Source organism: Heterocephalus glaber, unplaced genomic scaffold, assembly GCF_053883595.1.
Source record: "Heterocephalus glaber isolate CG9 unplaced genomic scaffold, H.glaber_assembly_v1.0 deba00001465, whole genome shotgun sequence".
In the NCBI taxonomy this organism is placed as follows: domain Eukaryota; kingdom Metazoa; phylum Chordata; class Mammalia; order Rodentia; family Bathyergidae; genus Heterocephalus; species Heterocephalus glaber.
In genome coordinates this window covers 18,221,204-18,230,108 of record NW_028258312.1, presented here as the reverse complement: position 1 = coordinate 18,230,108, position 8,905 = coordinate 18,221,204, and the positions used below count along the sequence as shown (strand labels likewise).

Below are 8,905 nucleotides of genomic sequence, written 5' to 3'. Positions count from 1 at the left end.
GATCTCATCCCATCCCATCCCATTCCATCCCATCCCATCCCAGATCCATGTAGGCAGCGATCACATAACTCTTTATGACAAGATATAGCATTCATAGAGTGTTTAATCTTTAGAATATAATTATGCCTACACTTTGCTACTTTTAGAGTATTTCTAGACGTCTTCTTCAGGATCAACGGCTGAGTTTGACTAGGCATTAGTCTCTCTCCATATCCATGTTCTTGTTGTGGTTCTGTTGTAGGCGTAGAGCACTTCCTCAACTTTGATTTGCTTTGGCTAACAGCATATGGGCAGCAGTTGTGCCATTTTTAGCTTAGCACTTCAGAGGCTTTGCATGCTTCCTCTAGACATCTTGTGCCTCTGTTTGGCCAATCTAAAGATAATGAGGGTCACAGAGAATAGACCTACATATCTGAGTGAAAATCAGGGACATAATGAACAGACCTGCATATCTGAGTATGAATCAGTTTCCCAACCACTAAAGACCAAGGCAGAGCCTCTCTTTGGGGCCAGCTTGGCTCAGCTGAGTTTCAGCTGACTTGTAGATCTTTAAGAATAAATAATTATTAAGTCTTGGTGTGGCCTGTGACAGCATTTTTGTGACAACTAACTGATACAACAGGCATCATTGAATCACTTCCATCAAAGCATATTTTAAAATAGGAAATTCATCCACTTGATTCAAAAACAAAAAGATACACAGTGAAAATCTTGCTCCAAGTCCTGTTTCCATTCATCCAGGTTCCATCCAATGTCCCACGACTGTAGGTTGATCATTTTATTGTTTTCTTTTCTGTCCTTCTTGAATTTCTTTATAGAAATGCAAATAGACAAATAGACATGCACATATAATGATATAGGTATGTATATATACATTTAATATATAATAAATATGTAGACTGCACACTCACCCTTTCATACAATTTAACACTGCTTTATTCATTTAATATATCCTGGATATATTTACATATAAGTATATAGGAAATATTCTTATTCATTTTTATAGCTGCATAGTACTTTATAATACACTATTATGACAGAGAATACTATCCTCTATTGATAGTCAATTGGTTTGTTTTCTACCTTTTGATGCAATTAATTATATATGCAGACATATGAAAGAATATAGGATAAACTCCTGGGAGGGGCCTGCATGAGGATGGAAGTTTGATAGTTACTGCCAAATTATCCTTCATAAGAGAACATAGGAATTTTAATTTGGAAGTTGCATTGTAAATATTGAAAAGCTTTTTCCTGGGCTGGGGATTTAGCTCAGTGGTTTCGCTGCCTGCTGCACAAGCGCAAGGACCCAAGTTCGATCCCCAGTACCAAAAAAAAAAAAAAAAAGCCTTTTCCTTTAACCTGGAGGAATATAATATTTTATACGGGAAGCTGTCGATCTGACTTTCTAGAACATGCCATGACCTTCTCAGAGACCTGACACCTATATCCCAGGAGGTTCTTGGCACTTTACAGGTGTCAGCTTTTTAAATTCTCACAACACCCTGTGAAGTAGGTGCAGTTACTATCCTCCTTGTAAAGATAGGAAGAGTCATAGGAAGGGTAGTTAGGTATGTTGCCTGACTTCAGCTAGAGAGCAGACAAATAGGATTCTACCTTATAGACCTACTCCAGGACTAAGACAGCTGTGCCATAGCTTCTCTGAAGTTACTTTTAAATTTAAAGTACAATTAAACTAATATTAGTATAAGGAAAATATTTTCTCTAACATACCTTATGTTGAAAATAGCTTTTATGAGAAGAAACCTATTAATTCTTTTATATATGGATGCTACTGACTGCACCTACAGGACATCTTAGAATTTTCATTTATAAAATTGAAGGCAAGATATATAAGAAACAATTATGAATTAGGCTCACTGTAAATGTTCTGTGATTATAATTGTTTGAAATTATAGAAAATGTATTTTTTAAAAATATGTGTGTCTACAGTGTGTTAGGGCTAACTCATCTTTGGCACAGTTAAAACATTCTCATATTGCAGGGTTGGGTTGTAACTCAGTGGTAGAGCATTTGCCTAAATATGTGAAGTCTTAGGTTTGATCCTCAATACTGAAAAAAATCTCTTATTATCGCATGGTAGGTGTTAGTGTCCTGGCTTTACAAAAGCTTAGGGGAAGGGATTGCTTTTCCCAGTGTCATGTAGACAGTGTGGATGATAATGGCAATGATAGGTAATATTTACTGGGAATTTACTAATGCCAAGCACATTGGCTGGTCCACTTTGCACAAATTGTCTTAGTTAATCTTAACAACAACTGATGGTCTCCACTTTACAGATAAGAAGATAAAGTAAGGAAAATTAGAAGCTTTCTCATGACTATACAGCTACAAAGTGGTAGTGTTGAGCACTTAATCCAGGTTTGTTATGATGGTCAATTTGGCAAGACTCTGGCCTCTGGCCTCCACTGTAGCATTCATCCAAATATTAGGTATTGCTGTGAAGGTATTTTGTAGATATGATTCAAGTGCACAATCAGTTGACTTTAAGTAAGAGATTATTTTAGATCATCTGTGTGAACCTGGCTTAATCAGTTGGAAGAGAGTAAGAGCAGAGTTGAGTCTTCCTAAAGAAGAACTTCCACCTGTGAACTGCAGCTGGAACTGCCTGAGAGCTCCAGCCACCCCTTCCTGATGCCTGTCCCACAGATCACAGATTGGCCCAATTAGACCACAGTCACATAAGCCAGTTTTTCGAAATAAGTCTCTTAATACAGATCTCTCCTATTTTGTTTCTGTGATTGAATCCTGCCTGATACATTGTAAGTCCAAAGCTCTAGCATTAACCAGAATGCTATACTAATTTTGTGTATATAGCAGATTAGGAGTCTGAACGCAAGCTTACCATACCTTTTTTCATACTTTTGGATTTCTTTACAGTTTGGCACATTTTGACATGGTACAGTTTGAAGGCAAACACAGGTTTTGATTATCTCATCTTTCCTGTACTGTATTTTGCACACCGAGCATATGGCCCCATTGTCAAAATTTCTTTCACATCTGCATACTGCCAGTAATATGTTGTCAACCTTCTTGCTTTTGTACTTTCTCAAATTTGGGGGTTATTATTATTTTTTTCTTTTCTGATTTTACTTTCACCTTTCTATTTTAATTCTTATCTCTTTTGTAAGGTTTTAAGAGCTTAGAAATTTAATTTTTAATATTTCTGTTCCCTGTCTTATCAATTATTAGAGATTGTCCTGGGATGTAAAACCTTAATGGGAGAAGAGGTCATTGTTTCTCAGAGTGTTAGGCGGTGACTTAGTTAAATGTTTTAATCCGTGCTCTCTTTTTAGGGCTGGATTGCTGCAAAATATTGACAAGTAAAATCCAAAGTTTTTCAGTGCCCTAATGAGTACATTGGAATGGGAAGAATGTGTAATTGATTATAGAAAAATCCTAATTCCAAGGTGAAAATGTTATCAAACAGTAGGTCCTAGGAGTTAGCTGTTAGGTTCCAAAAGACAACACTTTTTTGTTTTTCTCCATCTTTGTTTGTATTTCACTTCTTACGTAAGATATTTTTTATTTTTTAACATTTTCTAATCTCATATCAATTAAGCTCAAAGGAAATCCTCTGTTAATAAGCAAGCAGTCCTCCTTAGATCTTTTTATAACTTGGCAGGCCCAGTTTTCAATCATAATAAATTACAGTTAAACTTTCACATAGTTTGAGTACAAGTCTTTCAGAGTTCTCAGAGATATGCCTGATATTAAAAGCCAAATAACAATTGGTGGTTATGTAACACCTTGGCAGTGTTATCATGAGTCAATAAATTTTTTTCTTTTTTTTTCTTTATATCCTTTTATTGGTACATTTTAGGTGTACAATATAATGACATTCATCATTGGAGACATGCAACTTTACATACTCTCTTGGTTCTTATTTTTTCCCCTTTCCCCTGCCCTCCCTTCAACCCCTCCATCCCTCCCTATTTACAAAGGCTTTGTTTCCATTTTTTCATTTTCTCATAGTAATTCCATTCCCTTCTTTCCTTTCCCCTACCCCTCCCACTTCCCCTTCCCCTTTGCCCCTTTTCTTCCTATTTCACATTATCTATTATACCTTTTAGTCCTTATTTACACTTTCAGTTTTTCACACTAGAGAAACTGTTTGGTATTTACACGTGTGTCCTATTTATTTCATTTAAGATTATCGCCTCAACTTGCATCCATTTAGCTATAAATGTCTCTAATTTCTCATTTTTTATGGCTGAGTAGTACTCCATTTTATAAAAAACCCCCACATTTTCTTGATCCAGTCTCCAGCTGATGGGCATTTGGGCTATTTCCAAGTTTTAGCTATTACAAACGGTGCTGCTATGAACATGGGTGCACATATATTACTGTGGTATGATTCTTTTAATTCTTTGGGGAAGATACCCAGCAGTGGAATAGCTGGGTCAAGTGGGACATCCAGTCCTAGCTCTTTGAGGTATCTCCATACTGATTTCCACAGTGGTTGCACCAGTCAAAACTCCCACCAGCAGTGGAGCAGTGTTCCTCTTTCCCCAACAGCCTCAACAGCATTTGTTATTGGTTGATTTCATGATAGCAGTCATTCTTTCTGGGGTGAGGTGGAATCTCAGCTTTGTTTTCATTTGCATCTCTTGGTCAATAAATTTTTTGTAAAAGCTGGAGGCCTCCTGTTTGCATTTACAGCAGTTATAATCCAAATTAAGACTATAATTTAATTTTGTGAAAATGGTTAAGTATTAAGAAATTAATTTTATGTTTGAATGGATCAAGACTATATGAGCTGAGCCATAAAATGTGAAGTGTGTCTTATTTTCCTAAGTTTACAAGCACATATATTAAAGTTTACATAGGGTGCATTTATTTTATATACATAGCAAAGCCACATACATCTTGTTTTGAAAAGTCCTGAAACCACTGTAGAAGTGCAGATAGTTACCTAAGTTTACTCTACATTATTTAATTACTGGTATTAACTGTGATGCGTTGCTTAATTTGCTTAGTGGAAAAGTAGATACCTAGGTTTTTAATCCCTTTACTAATCCTTTTCTTTGGTAAGAATTGTGTAAGGGAATACTTCCCTGTATTGGAGTCATGTAGAAGATATGTAAGCATTCAAAAACACACTTGGAAATCTGAAATGTATGAGGTTAACATGTTCAGCTTTTCCCATATCAGCAACCAAGAAAGATGGGCAGAAAAATTATTTTGAAACATAAACAAGGTCCAATGCAAACTGTCCAAAGAACAAACCTCATTTGTTTACTTGCAAGCACAAATTACTTTATAAGGAGACTTCTTTATAATAAGTAGAGACATGGTGGAAAGATGTCAGTGATTATTACTGTCCAACTTTCAAGATTATAGAGCACTTCATTGATACTGAAACCAAATTCTTAAAGGGATTTTCTTTGTGTTATCCCTAGACAATGAATAAAGAAGATTTGACCCCAGAAAATAAATTATTGTTCTGTATTGCTCTCACTGGTAATAAATTTATCTGCTTTCCCTGTGACTTGTACAAAAAGCAAAGTTGCCTTGAAACTTAAAATTTCCTCAACATTTTCAGCATTTGGCAAGACCACAAAAGAACAATTTATTTTATTTTATTTATTTATTTTTAAGCAGACTTCAACTTTATTCCATCTGCCAACTGGCAGAGAGCAGGAGACAGATGGATTTTCCTGCAGGCATCAAGGGCCCTCCCAGGACTGGTAGAATTACAAACTCCGGTTGCACATCAGTCTAGTTTAAGTTTCTTCCTATTCCTCTTCCTCCTCCTCCTCATCTTCATCAGAGCTGAAGGTGCCATCGGGCAGGCTGTACATATGGATGACCTGCTTGTTTGGGTCCTTGAGGATGAGGTACTTGCCCTCCTCCAGCTTCATGCAGATGTCGATGACGCAGCGCAGGATGCCCCGGGTATTCTCCACGCTCAGGTTGATCTGGCTGGCAAACTCATTGGGCTTAACTGCTGGGTGCCCAGGATAATGTGGCGAGAGGAGTCCTTCACGTGGTACCGGGACACATAACCGAGGTTGAGGTACTCAGACCCGGCCAGCAGAGCACAGCAGGTCCACCGGGCCAGCTTGTAGCTGTTGTTCTTGAGCTCATTGACGATGACGGCTCGACGCTGTGAGTCCAGCTTCTGCCGCCAGGCAACGCCGTTACAGTGCCTGGAGTCCCACTCGTTGCGTGTCTTGATGTTAATGAAGGACACTTCCCCACTGGCTCCCGTCATGACCCCATCATGCTCACAGCGGACAATAAGGTCAATGTCATCACCAAGCTTCCACCTGCGGTAATGGTAAGCAACGGAGGCAATTTCGTTCTTATCCATGTCGTCCTCCACGAATGGGTGGGTTGGGGAAGTTGTTATCTTTCCTTCCCCATCCTTAAGCACTGCTGGGAGAAACTGTGGTTGATGTAGGTCGCCTCCATGGCCAGGTTTCGGGGTGAGTTGAAGGAATTACCTTCATCCTGAGGGGGCTCATTGGTCGTCTCATTCACTATCAGGAGGTCAAAGTCGGAGTTGTCTCTCTTGTCAAAGAACAGCTTGGACCCGACTCTCTGGACAACGATGTCCCAGGAGTACACTGAGCGTGTGCAGCTCAGCGTGGCCAGGATGGCATCGGTGGCAAACACATTCCTCTTGGTTTTTGCCAGCTTCCGGATGACAGGGTCATCGGTGGTGGTGACCGTGTGGAAGATGCGCTTGATGCTCCGCAGTGGCTTCTCACTCCTTGTGGTGATGCAGTCGAAAGCTTTGTCATAGTATTCCAGGGCCCCACAACACTCGATGGCCTGTGGCTCTGATACTTCCAAGTAGTGCATCTTCATTAATTGAGGAAAATCCATTTCCTCTTTCACCTCCCAGTCACTACGAACTTCCACTGAAGAGTCTCGGGGTTTCTGTGATTTTTGGTCCCACTTCTGCCTCACACCAAATTGTTTCTGGAATTTTTTCTGTGGCCGTATACGTTCTCTTTCTTTCTGCTTGGCACTCTTAGGCAGGGTTTGCAGGTTGAATTGTATCATGTTCCGCCGATCTTTGTCTCTACGGAGGTTCCGCTGTGCAAACTGCATCCGGTTCCGTTGGTAGGCAGTCTTATGTGTGCGTGTCGTGTCGTATCCGCCAGCTGGAAACTGGTTTCATCCTCCTTATGGAAATAAGCATACTGACTTCTGCCACCAAACTGAGAGGAATACTTATTTGTATACCTCTTATCTTGGTACGTGGCACCTGTCCAGTCTTCGACCTTTCCTTAGCCCGTCTCCTTTGCTGAATGGGTGGTAGGGCATATCCCGAAACTGCTCGGGAATCGCACAGGGACCCCAGCCTGAGGGATTGTCCTGGATCACAGGTGTCATGTACTTCGCCATCTTCTAGAACTGCAAAGGCCTCGGGCGGCCTGGATGGCGACAGATGATCCGAGACAGAGAAGGCCCCGCCTGCAGCACCCCGAAGAACCGGGAGAGGAGAGAACATGCGCGCGCAGAAGCCGGCGCTGTAAACACGACCGGCACTGTCGTAAACTGCCTTCCTACTTCCCGCGGATTCGGCCGGAAGAGCCCACGAGGTTTAAAGCGAAGGTACACCCGGAAATCCGCCACTGCTTTTTGGTAAGTGTCTTTTACTAGCCTCTGAGGCGCCTAGACGCGAGACAGGGTGATTACGTCAGGCAGCATCCACTACGCCCGCAGAGGGCGTCCGGAGTTGAAACGTGGCTGTTTTAGGTGCAAGCGAAGCTGGAGTCCAGGAGCAGCTGACACCCCGCTGTGTCCCATAATGCATCACCGCAAGCTGGGACCCTTTGTTTCCCAGGACACCCCGCGGTTCCCCGGCACCTCTTCATCAGTTTCGTAGTTTGAATTTTCCTGCAAAAGGGAGGCAGCAGCATGTCTGGCAGAGCATTCTCCGGACCTGGTTGACCGGGGGATGGGGGTGGGGGTGGGAAGACGACGACGGAAGCTCAGCGGTGTCAAGTGGCGGGTGTAGTCTAGGCTGCTAGCTAGTTTCCTTATTTTATTTTTTGAGACAAGGTCTCACTATGTTGTTCAGGCTAGACTTGAATTTGCTATATAGCCTAGTCCGGCCTCAAACCTGTGATCCTCTTGCTTCAGCCTTCCAAGTGCTGGAATTATAGGCATGCGCCACCATGTCTAGCATCATGAAAGAACATTTTTGTAAGAAGATAGAATTTTCTATGATGTGGCCCTCTCTTGCCTTCCCCAATCACTTTCCTCAGTACATAAAATTTGGAGGCTCTGTGGTCCTTTATTCTGAACTTTTTGCTGTTAGGATGCCTGAGTTTGAATCCTGCTCCTCGCTTTCTAATTATGTGATTTGTGGGTAGTTTGTAGGCTATTCCCTAACATTTAGGATTCTCATCTCCTTTAGGTACACAGCACATTTCCATGACTTTGTACTTCTTGAAGTAATTTGTGGTTGCATGACTTTAGGGAGGACTCAGGGCACAAATAGCTGATTCTCTCTTCTACATGACAGCTAGCTTCATTTCAGACAGTGGATGTGACATCACTTTGCATTCCTGAGAACGCAGAGGAGCAGAGTCCCAGCAACAGCGTGATGGGCAGGTGGCACAAATGACAACTAAAACTCTCTTGTTTTAATTCACTGAGATTTGGGGGCTGTTTGCCATTGTAATCTCACCTGTCTTCACTAACATAGTGACTTTGGACTGGTACTTAACCTTTATTAGCTTTCTTATCTATAAAAGGGGAAAAATAATAGTACCTGATAGGGTTTGATATGAGGACTAAGTGAGTTTATCCAATTAAAGCAATTAGCACTTAGCAAATCCTTAATCATTGTTGGCAGCTACTCTTACTATTTTCATTATCATCCAGAATCATGTTTACTCCCTTTTCACAAAGCCTTATAAAA

General features: G+C 40.9%; 1 long non-coding RNA gene and 1 pseudogene across 2 annotated transcripts in view; one reads left to right on the top strand and one right to left on the bottom strand.

Annotated features, from left to right (window-relative positions):
- Positions 1-5,747: 5,747 nt before the first annotated feature.
- Positions 5,748-7,531, bottom strand: LOC101703547 (eukaryotic translation initiation factor 3 subunit D pseudogene; annotated as a pseudogene).
- The window catches only part of LOC110348480 (uncharacterized), a 245,519-nt gene continuing 244,027 nt past the window's right edge, over positions 7,414-8,905 (top strand). For both annotated transcript variants that reach the window (XR_015438951.1, XR_015438950.1), the window contains exon 1: positions 7,414-7,620. This is a non-coding gene — a long non-coding RNA (uncharacterized LOC110348480). The remainder of the gene's footprint in view (positions 7,621-8,905) is intronic.